A 14,459-nucleotide genomic window follows, 5' to 3' on the forward strand; every position below is an offset into this window, starting at 1 on the left:
CTATAACTCTTCTGACATCAAATCTCGTACACCAAAATACTTTTCTGCAGCTGCCACCACACATCCTCTATTTTCTTCAATTTACATTCCATCCCTGCGATACAGTTGATAACTATTGCTATGAACGTTAAAAAGTAAATCTTACCGAAGCATACAGAAGAGCTTGGACTGAGCTGAGCGGGAGCTACCCTCCGGTAGGGTTGGGAGGGCCAAGAGACCTGAGGTGGTAGAACGGAGTGCTCGGGTTGGGATGTAGGGTTTGAGCATAGCCTGAAGGTAGGGAGGGGCAGTTCCTCTTGCTGTTCCGCAGTTAAGCACCATGGTCTTGTAGTTGATACGAGCTTCAACTGGATGCCAGTGGAGTGTGCGGAGGAGCAGGGTGACATGAGAGAACTTGGGAAGGTCGAAAAACAGGTGGGCTGCTGCGTTCTGGATAAGTTGCAGGGGTTTGATGGCACACGCGGGGACCCCAGCCAACAGCGAGTTGCAGTTGTCCAGACGGGAGAGGACAAGTGCCTGGATTAGGACCTGCGTTTACACTTTCCACCATACTTCTTCGACAAACCATTTCCCTTTTTTTTCCCGATTCAAGCTCACCCTCTACCTCCCTCACTCTCTTCGACCTCCTCCGCTTCTCTTTTTCCCTCCATTCCTCCTCCATATTCCAAGTATACATCTCCTTATATGATAATATTGCACTTCTCCTAACATACATCTAGCTTTGGCCCTCCACAGTGATCTTTATTTTCATTCCCTGAGACATGGGTCATGTTCAGTAGCGACCAAAAGTTAAACATTTGAAATGGGGTGAAACAGGGAGATTCTATACAAAAAAAAAAAAATACTGAACATCACAGTGGATTGCATTCAGTGGGCACAAACTCCCTTTATTTGGTTTGTTTGGTTAATATCATACTTCCTCAAAATAACTATTGATAACATTTTCATAAGGAAACAGTACTGCAGAATAAACATTGAACAAAGGTCAGATTGGAGTATTTGTCCTGACTTCCAGTCAAAGGCAGCAACTTGCCCTTGACACAGCAACCTGGAAACTCAGCATGTCATGCAAATGCTAATAAAACCAGAATAAAGCTGGTTGCTTGTTATATCACTGTGTAAATTGAGGTTAATACCTTTAAAGTAGGCTATTGGAATTTCCTCCTTGACTGTGAAGGCAACTTCCGAATGCAAAATAACCAGTCATTCAACTAGGTATATTGTATGATTCATAGAAGTTAATCAATCTCCATGTCATACCACGCATTGTCCCCCGGTGGTGACGTCACTAGTGGGACGAGTGGATTGTGGTGGATGCAGTTTGTGCTAGAGGGGGAGAGAACAAGCGAGCAGCGAGTGGAGTAGCTGGGCCAGAGAAAGGAATCGTTCTGAGAAACCGAACAAAATTCGTGAATTTAGTTTTGTTGCGCTTTTGATCACGACTCGGTTGGTTTGTGAAAAGGTTTATTTTCGTGCGTGTGGCTCCCCAGTCGTCGTTGCCCGTTCTCGTTGGAGTGAACGCCAAGGTAAGGACAATTTTCAACTGAGCGTAAAGTTAGTGTGGTCGCCCGGGGGTGATGTTTGTGGCGTGAACTATAGGCAATAACAGCTGTGTTTTCTTTTCACAAATGTAGTAATGCAAACCATGACACGTCAGTGGGTACAAACATACAAAGTAGCCTATCCATTGTTTGGTACAAGGCCTATACGTGGACAATATCCATGGACCATGTTGTCAGTTCACTAGAGTAGACCGACACTTTCTGATTCTTTCAGGCACTGTCTTTGTGTCCACACTCAAATGTGCGTTTTTACAGGATTCCATTAAAATATGGTTATCATACAAATGCATTGTTTTCCTTTTACTTGAAAGAATGCACATATAATAAGTAAAATCGAATATGTTATTAGGCTACAATAAATCGAGTAGACTAGCCTTCGACTCATTCATTCACATTTCTTGTGTTTCCACTGTTTTAAACCATCGTGGTTGGTTTGCATCGTAGGCTATCTGTTGTTTTTCTTAAACTGAGAAGCAATTAAAATTATTTTATCCTTTGTTTCTATTTGTTTTGTTCTTCTTTAATCAATTGGGAAATTGCTAAATGCTATCCCATAGCCCATTTCCTTGTTCCACAATGGGTCTACAATCCAAAGATCAAATTCCCGCACACAGTTCATATTCTTTGGTATGAGTATTGTTAGGCTATTGTATCGCTGGTTGTTACTGTTGCTTTAACAGCTGCGCTTAGATGGACATTTAAACACTCTTCATAGCACACATTTTTCACACATTGCAGAGAGTGATGTTTTGTTGCCAGAATAAAAGAGCTTCACATTGTAGGGTTACATACAGTAGCCTGTTTTGCAGTCTGGAAGAGTAGTTCATAATATAATATGCCATTTAGCAGACGCTTTTATCCAAAGCGACTTACAGTCATGCGTGCATACATTTTTTTTGTGTATGGGTGGTCCCTGGGATCGAACCCACTACCTTGGCGTTACAAGCGCCGTGCTCTACCAGCTGAGCTACAGAGCTGAGCTACATGAACTGCTCTCACACACACAGCCCAGACAAAAGAGCAATGACAACAATGTGTAAATAAATGTCATTAGAATCCACCATGGTGTGTCCACCACTCTTTTGTCTACTACTGTTTAGAAACTGTCATTCAGCCAGCCCAAGGCTGATTTGTAGATATTTATGCAAATTAATGTGCGGTTTGATAGCCTGAAATACACTATTTTGAGTAGCCGAATGAGCTTCCAGTTTTTATCCACTCCCTTTGCAACGCCTACACTCCACAGCTCCCTTATGTTATTCCTTCCATTAGGCTTCCAGAGGTGTGAAGTGGTTCCAGCTGAGAGGTACTGTACTTTACAGTCAGGCTCTAATCCGATTTTACTCACATTATACTGCAAATGTCGCATAAATGCCAGAACTAACACATTTAGCTCCTAGCTGTGGACAATAACATGAAAATGTTCTACTGATTAAGAGACCTGCAAGGAAACTGAGCTTATCAGTGTTCTTGTCCTTATCAGATAGTTTTATGTGATGCCGGATTAAGGTACCGTAGGCTATCTGGGACAGTCAGACAGTATGGAGCTCAGGGATCAGGTGTAGTTTCGGGCCGCACCTACAGAGCTGCCACACGCCTGTGTTAAGGTAGGTCACCATGGTAACCCAGTTTTTACCGGACAAGGTTTGCTGTCGTTGTTGCAGTGACAGGTATGTATGTAGGATGCAGGGTTTGGCATTCTCTGTAGGCTTGTTGTTAAACTTGATTTAAATGAAGGGACTAGTTTGGTTGGCTTTATGTAAACTACAGTTTTCTTACTGAGGAAGGGCAAGCCATTCTGCTGGCTGCTCTGTGTGGCCTGCACTTGTGTTTTTGGTTGGGGTGAAACGTGGCCTACAGGAAAGAAGTCAGAAACTACCACATAGTCTTCTCAGCACACAACCATTACCCTCAATCCACGCCTGATTTAAAATGATCAACTAATCACCAAGCTCTTGATTAGTTGAAAGGGGTGTGTTAGTGCAGGGTTAAAGGGAGACTTTGGGATTTTGTCAATGAGGCCCTTTATCTACTTCCCCAGAGTCAGATGAACTTGTGGATAGCATTTTTATTTCTCTGTGTCCAGTATGAAGGAAGTTGGAGGTAGTTTCGCGAGCCAATGCTAACGAGTGTCTATGGGTGTCTGCTAGTTTCTCACGAAACTACCTCTAACTTCTTTCATATACTAGACACAGAGACATAAAAATGGTATCCACCAGTTCACCTGACTCTGGGGAACTAGATAAAGGCCCTCATTGCCAAAATCCCAAAGTATCCTTTTAAAACTTACAATATAGAAACAGATTGAGCAACACTACTGTACAACCTGATTGGAAATCAAGGCGCCAAATAATTTAGTGCTGACAGTAGAAATCATTAGTCTGTTAGCGAGACCGAACAGTAGGCCTAGCCTAGTTTGGTTTCTATGGCTGACTCAACCATTTAAGAAAGGCTGACACAAGTCTTAAACTCAATCACATCAGGTCTGATAAAGGGAAAGGGGATACCTAGTCAGTTGCGCAAATGAATGCATTCAACCGAAATGTGTCTTCTGCATTTAACCCAACCCATCTGAATCAGAGCGGTACGGGGGGCTACCTTAATCGACGTCTATGTCACCGGCGCCCGGGGAAACTAAAGACTTACTGGATAAAGGCGTCCGCGTGCTTCCCATCCGAAACAGTTCGGTAGAGTTTGTTCATAAATTCTGATTACATTTAAGTCGTTTTGGACTTTAGTGAGGGTTTTTTCGGCTGTTCGGGAACAAATACAAAATGTATGGAGGCAAGCCGAAGTTTAAAGCCGAAGTCTACGCCCCTTCATCGGTGATTGGTCAACAGTAGGGATTCTTCAATAAAGTCTTTGTCATTCAACCAGAGATGACTCGTTTTCATGCACATTTTTTCATTGGAAAATACTGCACCAAATATCTTACTTAGATGTAAAATTGCGCGACTAAGCTCTCTTTGGCAATTTTTTAAAATGAATGACACATTTCTTGACTTATCTTAGATTAATCCTGACTATTTTGAGGAAGTGTATACTGGCTACGGCGTCTCAAAATGGACAAACAGTACTATTGCTGCTTTTTAAATTTTTTTTTCAAGCTAAGGTCTTTTAAGGGAGTATGCGAGCACACTCATTCAGCTAGCCGAGTTCGGCTAGACGCCAGCGGAACTGAAGAATGCTGATGCCTTAAACCTGTTTTGTAATATCACACCAACTATGGGACAGTGTTCTTTCTTAAATAGACATAGCCAGAATATTTAGCTATCTGTGACATAGGCTATCACAACCCACCATCCTACTCTTCCCTAGGATAGAACTCTGGAATTTGTTGTGTACACACTGTACCCCTTCAGTGCCAGTCTCTGATTTTACACAAAAGAGCTGTATGGAGCTCCCACTTGTTCTGTGTGTTTGTAGAGAGAGGGTGTATTGACCCCACTGTGAGAGAGAAACCACTATTTGTCCCTTGAAGACATGGACTCTTTCAGACTCCTAGACGTCCAAACCTCTAATGCAGGTGTCTCCAAGTCCGAGCTACCAGGGTCTTACATTTTTCACAACTATATTTCTTGCATTTAGTCAATTTGGGGGCTTGTTGGCAGTGCACTTCTAAATGTAGTCTACATGTAATGGTAAAGAAATGCATCCCTTTCAGTCTGCGCTGTTCTCGCCATCTCACACACTGATGGTGGTATGTAGCATGTGTTTTCTCAAGCATGAATCCTTCTCCAGGTTCTGTGTTTGCTATCTTCTTCTCAGTGTTTCAGATCTCTATATCTAACTGTTTCTCTCTCGGTCTCTTTGGAACACTGACCTAAGTAAACTTGAAAGGCTATTTAAGACATGGTGGAGCCTTGCAAGCCCATAGCCCATCCCTTGATATTTAGTGGTTTCTCTTTCGACTTAAACATGTTGCTTTATCGTATGTTAGGTCTCACTTACCCATTTGACAATTTGCTGACTGGGCGTCTGTAGAAAAAGAACGTGTGTAATCATAAAAGTGTATAGCTAGGCTACAGAATAAACGGTGACTTCCACAATGTTGCCAAAAACCAAATGTTTTTGCATCGGATCTGACTTCACCCTGTGACGTGTGAAACGGACCCAGAATCAGTAAGACATCATTCCTTGTCTGTTGTGCTTGTTAGATAGAAAATAAACGAGCTCCTTATCAGAAGCCACTGCATCACAATACAACTGATTTGGTAGCTCAGTAGCCGATGATGAAAATATCTCTCTGTGACCTCTTTCTCCCACTGCAAAATGTTAATCTGCCCAAAAGAGGAGGACTAGATGGGCACAGACCCAGATGGATGGTTCAGCAGGGAACATGGATAGAGAGATATTATTTAATAAGGGCAGATAGAAAGAGGGATGGGAGCCCAATGGTTAGCTCATTGTTATTCTCCCTCTAATCATTGTGTTAATCTGGAGCATGGCAGTCAGGGCAGGGCAGCCGTTAACCGTGGCAGCAGTTACAGTAATAATGGAACTGAACACGCTGTGACCCTACGACCCAGGAAGAGAAAGAGGATTTGTTGTGTCATTTGAGAAGACAAGACACAGAGACATCAATCAACAGTGGTGTTTTTGTTCTGTATGCCAGATCAATCCGTGCACACACACACATTGCAAGCCTAACGATAACATAGGGAGAGCAAATGTTGAAGAGATGCATGTCATTATAGGCACCCAATACATGATCTCATAAGAACTGTCCCTACGAGCTTGGAGCTCTTTATGAGTTCTCTGGACACAGACAGTTCCAGGAGATTGGCTGAACCTTCTATTTCTGCCCTTTCTCATCAATGATGGTTTCACAGCCTTCTCCTTCTCTCGATTTCATTACACAGTGTACCAGCTCTCCCTCCTTTCGTCTCTCTCTTTGTTGCTCACTCTACCTCCCTGGCTTGCTCTCACTCATTCTCCCTCTAATGATTGGAAGCTGTTTATCTCACTTCTGTCTCAACGCTCCCTCTCCCATCCTTCCCTCCCTCTTCGCCCTCTCTCTCAGGCCCTCAATCTGCTCGCGTCCAACATCTGAACCAACAGTCTGTCAGCTCTGCTCCAATGGCCTTGTCACCACTGGGCACCCAGCCTAATCCTGTTCTGGGATGCAGATATGGACAGAGAGGGGGACAGATAGAGGGGATGGGAGGGATATAGGGAGGGGGAGATGGCACTGGTATGTCTGTTTCACTGCCCATCCACAACCCCTGCCCCCAGCTCCTTAAAATAGGCCCTTAAAAAGACCCACCTCTCTCATGGATGCTGGGAGAGCTGGAGGACAGGGAAAATAAATGGAGCATGCTTGGGAGTCACTGAAAATAAATATGTTAACTTGGAGCATCATTAAGACATTAAATACAGAGACAGTATACAGACTGTCAGTGTCTTAGTCCAAGAGCTTTAGACACTCCACAGGGGTGGGACCAGGGGGGCAGGATTTCACACCACCACCACTCTCCCTCTTTCTCCCCCTCTTCCTGATGTCCCCCCCTCCTCTCCCCCCTGACAGACAAGAGGCCATTAATTCATAAACACCCTCAGAAGTGCTCGTTTTACGAGTAATTAAGGGTCGATGGCACTCCCGCGCCCTCTCCCAGTTTGCATGGCTGGCTTCGAATTACCCCGGTGAAAATTGTCACTTTGGGCCATGAAGCAAGACGGGGCGAGCAGCGAAACCCAACACCCCCCGAGAGAGATATGGTCCTCTGTTCAGGACCTCCTCCACACGCAGTTAGGTAATCACTGCATCAAGGTCTGGATTTACTTAGCTTGCTATCTGGTCACAGGAAATACAGTGGGTGGCAGGATTCTGTGTGTGTGCACTCACCTTTGCCTGCCACCCTAGGTGTAGCCTGTATGTGAGCTGAAACTGAAATACAAAGACATAATTTAGTTCCCTGCAACTTGTGCACTCTCCTTGCCAACTCAGTGCCAGTGCCGTTCTGTGAAAGTTGTGAAAAACGTCCTGTCAACTTGAACACTGGGGTACCAGTGTGACTATCCCAGAGGCGGCAGCAGCAGCAGTCATATGCTGCTGCCAGTTTAAAGCAGCCAGTCACAAAGAGAAGGCAGGTTGCCAGAAGTAGCATGGAGCTGTGATTCTGCCTCCTGGCTTCAGTCATGTTCAGATAACAACCCAGATCCCCCGTTTGTTCTAGGGAGAGGTCAAACCGCCATTACGGAGAGAGGGGGAAGACCGAGTGAAGGGTAAAGAGAGAGAGAGAAAGTGGAAAGAAGATGGAGGGTACAAGGAATGGAAAAGGTCAGGCTAAAGGAGGGGGATGGGGAGGATAGAGGACCTTGAAATTTTAATAGCGAGGGATGGGAGGAATGGTCCTATGGACACACAGCAGTGACTGGTAGAAGTGGAATGTTTGTCAGTTTGTTTTAATTAGTAGATGTGTTGGTAGGCCCTTCATGCTCTTAAGTGGCACTGCACTCCTCTCTCTCACACACACACACACACGTGTTGTGATATTTTCATGTATTTGCTGCAGGACATCAGTTTGGCTCAGTCCCTAAATGATGGAGAATGGTTTCATGAGTGGCTCACACCTGCCCTGCCTGCCTGTCTGTCTCTGGGGGTGTAGATTGTATTTCCCCTCTCATTTTTTTCACTCTCCTCATCTCCTCTTCTCTTTCTACCTCCCCATTACTGTGTTAGATGTGATCCTCTGTCCCCCTGGCTGTGTATGGATCACATAGCCATAGCCCTGATGATGAGACAGCTGTCAGGGTTAGATGTGGCTGCTATACCCTATCCCTGATTCTTACCCCTCTCCAGTAAGACTGGTAGAACTACCCTATAGCACTAGAATACACAGTATTCAAATACTTTTTTTTATAATAGAGCCCCTAAAGAGTTCCACCAACAGGAACTGGATTTTTTACAGATTAGAATGTGTCTCTCTCACATCATTGCATGCTCTGCAGTTTAGGGCTGATGAGTAATGTTTGGAGGAAGTCATGATTGAGCTACCTGACCACCCATCACAGCATCACTCTATCTACACAGCAAGCCTGGAGCTGTGATTAGTTATTTAAATAAAGGTAGACTCAGCGATATGACGTAGATGCAGAAAGTAAATGGCGTAGTTGGTCAATTTCCACAACAACTAAGAGCATTGAAGCGCGAGGCTCAACCTCTCTGCTGTTTTGGTGCCCTGGCTACCACGCTATGAATAACGTGAAGCGAACCCAACCACATGCGCAGATACTGTGTGTGACTGTGTGAGAGCGAAGTCTGGCGTCTCACTCATCTCAGTAACTGCAGTGTTGTATGTGGCAACGTCATTTGAGTGGCGTCTCCTGAGTGGCGCAGTGGTCTAAGGCACTGCATCGCAGTGCTAGCTGTGCCACTAGAGATCCTGGTTCGAATCCAGGCTCTGTCGCAGCCGGCCGCGACCGGGAGACTCATGGGCAGCGCACAATTGGCCTAGCGTTGTCCAGGGTAGGGGAGGGAATGGTCGGCAGGGATGTAGTTCAGTTGATAGAGCATGGCGTTTGCAATGCCAGGGTTGTGGGTTCGATTCCCACGGGGGACCAGTATGAAAAAAAATAAAAAAAATGTATTCACTAACTGTAAGTCGCTCTGGATAAGAGCGTCTGCTAAATGACTAAAAATGTAAAATAAAATGTAAAAAAATGTAAATTTCGCTGAGTCTACCTTTAACATCACCTGTTAATTAATTAATTAATCAATCAAGTAAAATGAAAAGCCTTCTCTGTTGGCGTGTCCATCTGCGGAGTTCATAGTGGACTAGTGATGCCGAAAACTATTCCTTATTTATCACATTTCCTCTTCATTGGTCTCAATGGGTTTGTGTCAAAGGTCCCTTTCACCCTTTCTTCCCTCTATTGGTATTTACATTTACGTCATTTAGCAGACGCTCTTATCCAGAGCGACTTACAAATTGGTGCATTCACCTTATAGCCAGTGGGATAACCACTTTACAATGTTTTTTTTTGTTTTTTTTGTGGGGTAAGGGGGGGGTAGAAGGATTACTTTATCCTATCCCAGGTATTCCTTAAAGAGATGGGGTTTCAAGTGTCTCCGGAAGGTGGTGAGTGACTCCGCTGTCCTGGCGTCGTGAGGGAGCTTGTTCCACCATTGGGGTGCCAGAGCAGCGAACAGTTTTGACTGGGCTGAGCGGGAGCGGTGCTTCCGCAGAGGTAGGTGGGCCAGCAGGCCAGAGGTGGATGAACGCAATACCCTCGTTTGGGTGTAGGGACTGATCAGGGCCTGAAGGTACGGAGGTGCCGTTCCCCTCACAGCTCCGCAGGCAAGCACCATGGTCTTGTAGCAGATGCGAGCTTCAACTGGAAGCCAGTGGAGTGTGCGGAGGAGCAGGGTGACGTGAGAGAACTTGGGAAGGTTGAACACCAGACGGGCTGCGGCATTCTGGATGAGTTGTAGGGGTTTAATGGCACAGGCAGGGAGCCCAGCCAACAGCGAGTTGCAGTAATCCAGACGGGAGATGACAAGTGCCTGGATTAGGACCTGTGCCGCTTCCTGTGTAAGGCAGGGTCGTACTCTCCGAATGTTGTAGAGCATGAACCTACAGGATCGGGTCACCGCCTTGATGTTAGCGGAGAACGACAGGGTGTTGTCCAGGGTCACGCCAAGGCTCTTCGCACTCTGGGAGGAGGACACAACGGAGTTGTCAACCGTGATGGTGAGATCATGGAACGGGCAGTCCTTCCCCGGGAGGAAGAGCAGCTCCGTCTTGCCAAGGTTCAGCTTGAGGTGGTGATCCGTCATCCACACTGATATGTCTGCCAGACATGCAGAGATGCGATTCGCCACCTAGTTATCAGAAGGGGGAAAGGAGAAGATTAGTTGTGTGTCGTCTGCGTAGCAATGATAGGAGAGGCCATGTGAGGATATGACAGAGCCAAGTGACTTGGTGTATAGAGAGAATAGGAGAGGGCCTAGAACTGAGCCATGGGGGACACCAGTGGTGAGAGCACGTGGTGCGGAGACAGCTTCTCGCCACGCCACTTGGTAGGAGCGACCGGTCAGGTAGGACGCAATCCAAGAGTGAGCCGTGCCGGAGATGCCCAGCTCGGAGAGGGTGGAGAGGAGGATCTGATGGTTCACAGTATCAAAGGCAGCAGACCGGTCTAGAAGGACAAGAGCAGGGGAGAGAGAGTTAGCTTTAGCAGTGCGGAGAGCCTCCGTGACACAGAGAAGAGCAGTCTCAGTTGAATGACCAGTCTTGAAACCTGACTGGTTTGGATCAAGAAGATCATTCTGAGAGAGATAGCAAGAGAGTTGGCTAAAGACGGCACGCTCAAGAGTTTTGGAGAGAAAAGAAAGAAGGGATACTGGTCTGTAGTTGTTGACATCAGAGGGATCGAGTGTTGTTTTTTTGAGAAGGGGTGCAACTCTCGCTCTCTTGAAGGGACATAGCCAGCGGTCAAGGATGAGTTGATGAGCGAGGTGAGGTAAGGGAGAAGGTCACCGGGGATGGTCTGGAGAAGAGAGGAGGGGATAGGGTCAAGCGGGCAGGTTGTTGGGCGGCCGGCCGTCACAAGTCGCAAGATTTTATCTGGAGAGAGAGGGGAGAAAAGTCAAAGCATAGGGTAGGGCAGTGTGAGCAGGACCAGCGATGTCATTTTACTTAACAAACGAGGATCGGATGTCGTCAACCTTCTTTTCAAAATGGTTGACGAAGTCATCCACAGAGAGGGAGGGGGGGGGAGGGGAGGAGAGGAGGATTCAGCAGGGAGGAGAAGGTGGCAAAGAGCTTCCTATGGTTAGAGGCAGATGCTTGGAATTTAGAGTGGTAGAAAGTGGCTTTAGCAGCAGAGACAGAGGAAGAAAATGTAGAGAGGAGGGAGTGAAAAGATGCCAGTTCCGCAGGGAGTCTAGTTTTCCTCCATTTCCGCTCGGCTGCCTGGAGCCCTGTTCTGTGAGCTCGCAATGAGTCGTCAAGCCACGGAGCAGGAGGGAAGGACTGAGCCGGCCCAGAGGATAGGGGACATAGAGAGTCAAAGGATGCAGAACGGGAGGAGAGGAGGGTTGAGGAGGCAGAATCAGGAGATTGGAGGGAGAAGGATTGAGCAGAGGGAAGAGATGATAGGATGGAAGAGGAGAGAGTAGCGGGAGAGAGAGAGCGAAGGTTGCGACGGCGCATTACCATCTGAGTAGGGGCAGAGTGAGTAGTGTTGGAGGAGAGCGAGAGAGAAAAGGATACAAAGTAGTGGTCGGCGACTTGGAGGGGAGTTGCAGTGAGATTAGTAGAAGAACAGCATCTAGTAAAGATGAGGTCAAGTGTATTGCCTGCCTTGTGAGTAGGGGGGGACGGTGAGAGGGTGAGGTCAAAAGAGGAGAGGAGTGGAAAGAAGGAGGCAGAGAGAAATGAGTCAAAGGTAGATGTAGGGAGGTTAAAGTCACCCAGAACTGTGAGGGGTCAGCCATCCTCAGGAAAGGAACTTGTCAAGCTCATTGATGAACTCTCCAAGGGAACCTGGAGGGTGATAAATGATAAGGATGTTAAGCTTGAATGGGCTAGTGACTGTGACAGCATGGAATTCAAATGAGGAGATAGACAGATGGGTCAGGGGAGAAAGAGAGAATGTCCACTTGGGAAAGATGAGGGTTCCTGTGCCACCACCCCGCTGACCAGATGCTCTCGGGGTATGCGAGAACACATGGTCAGACGAGGAGAGAGCAGTAGGAGTAGCAGTGTTTTCTGTGGTAATCCATGTTTCCGTCAGCGCCAAGAAGTCGAGGGACTGGAGGGTAGCATAGGCTGAGATGAACTCTGCCTTGTTGGCCGTAGAACGGCAGTTCCAGAGGCTGCCGGAGACCTGGAACTCCACGTGGGTCGTGCGTGCAGGGACCACCAGGTTAGAGTGGCAGCAGCCACACGGTGTGAGGCGTTTGTATAGCCTGTGCGGAGAGGAGAGAACAGGGATAGACAGACACATTGTTGACAGGCTACAGAAAATGGCTACAATAATGCAAAGGAGATCGGAATGAAATGAATTAAACATCTGGGAAAGCGATAGAGCGGGGCCTCCCTCACTTACGTTTCACCGAAACACTCAAATATAACTCTCCCAACTTCCACCTCAGAAACTATAATTGTTGTAAACTACAGCGGTTCAATGTTTTCTAGGAATAGACTAACTTAGTTTATTCAGCTAGCTAACTTGGTACAGTATTCTTCCGTGAAAATCGTCCAGGGCACCTAGTTATAAGACGCCACAGCCAGCTAGCATGCCGGACTCCAACAACACGGTTGAGCACCAATACTCGGCCACAACAAACCACCAGTGTGTCAACACGCCAAGCAGATCATTCGGGTCCGTGTCTAACGTTGTGGGTTAGTCCCGACAGCTTGAGCGAGTCCGTCGTCAATTTATTCAGCCAGTTAGTTAGCTAGAATAGTTAGCATACTAGCTAGCCATTGCTTTCAGACAAAGAAGAAACCCCTCCTTTCACGGCACGAACACACAGTGAGAGCCAAGCTAACGTTAACTAGTCACCCATGTCCCGAATTCCCTTGAACGACTCTGGCTACCAATATGTAAAAACAAAACACAAATGTAGGTTATAACTTACCCCTAGCAGCTACTGTTAGCTAGCCAAGTGCAAAGCTAGCCACTGAATTGACTCAGCCAGTTCGCGTCTGTTCGCTAGGTCGTTCCAGCTATTGTTTACTAGTAGCTATCCAGGTAGCAACAAGCTAGCTAAATTTCAAGCACAGTAGCCACTTACTACCTAACGTTAACGCTTCAGACAATGAGGTTAGAAAACAGCTGAATGGTAGGCATTATTGTATGTAATTATTGTAGGCAGCCAGCTGGCGTAATTACAGGCACTCTCAGGCGTGAAACAACTATCCACCGTTGCTAATAGTTGCCAGTAGCTACCTGCTAGCTAGTCCAGGTAGTGGGTTAGCTAGCTAGCTTCGTGCTTCACCGCGCTCAGTCGAATACAATACTAACCTACAATAATTACATACAACAACCCACGATAACTACCTACAATACCTAACTACAATCTAAATACATAGTTTAAGCTTTACTCGACAAAGCCCAAACTATGTATAAAGCCAAGCTTACCTCCCGCCAGAGAGAGACACAACCTCACCCGACGACCTCCTTTTCCTTCTCAATAGCCTAACAAGCTGCTGTGTGCCGCAGTGTAAATTTACACACTTGCTGAAGGTGTAATATGGCCTCCTTTGCGTACACACACATGCTGAGGGTGCACCACAAAACCGCTTTATTTATGAGACTGATGGCTTAAGGGTGATGGACCTCGGGATTACCAGGGCCAAACAAATACACAGCGGACAGACACGCACAAGCAGATGCCTGTTGAATGTGGCTGTTCAATGTTTTGTGTGGCAGGGTTTCTGTGGAAGGAGACATCACCATTCTGTCTGGTAGGAAAACATAGAAACACTTCTGTTGTCAAGAGCTGGGTTGTTTTGCATGCAATTCTCAGGGGGAAAATCTATTTTATTGGGCGGCAGGTAGCTTAGTGGTTAAGAGTGTTGTGCCAGTAACCGAAAGGTCGCTGGTTCTAATCCCCGAGCCGACTAGGTGAAAAATCTGTCGATGTGCCCTTGAGCAAGGCACTTAACCCTAATTGCTCTTGTAAGTCGCTCTGGATAAGAGCATCTGCTAAATGACCTAAAATAAAATAATAAAAAATTATGTGTTATTCTGTGACTACTTTTTATAGTTGGTAATGTAATGCCAGAAGTTTGTCCTGACCAAGAAAATGTCTGGCTCGAACACACACACACACACACACACACACACACACACACAGGTTGATGCAGCAAGTCGTGACACTGATTTTGTTTTGATTTTTTGTTGTTGTCCTGGGCCAGAGATGATCCACTTCACACAGACTCC

General features: G+C 46.3%; 1 protein-coding gene across 1 annotated transcript in view; it reads left to right on the forward strand.

Moving 5' to 3' along the window:
- The first annotated feature begins 1,303 nt into the window (after window positions 1-1,303).
- Window positions 1,304-14,459, forward strand: part of LOC121556311 (cytoplasmic protein NCK2-like) — a 50,160-nt gene continuing 37,004 nt past the window's right edge. The window contains exon 1 of the mRNA XM_041870228.1: window positions 1,304-1,526. The gene's annotated coding sequence lies outside the window, so the exon portion shown is untranslated. The remainder of the gene's footprint in view (window positions 1,527-14,459) is intronic.

This window comes from Coregonus clupeaformis, chromosome 23, assembly GCF_020615455.1.
Source record: "Coregonus clupeaformis isolate EN_2021a chromosome 23, ASM2061545v1, whole genome shotgun sequence".
NCBI lineage: Eukaryota > Metazoa > Chordata > Actinopteri > Salmoniformes > Salmonidae > Coregonus > Coregonus clupeaformis.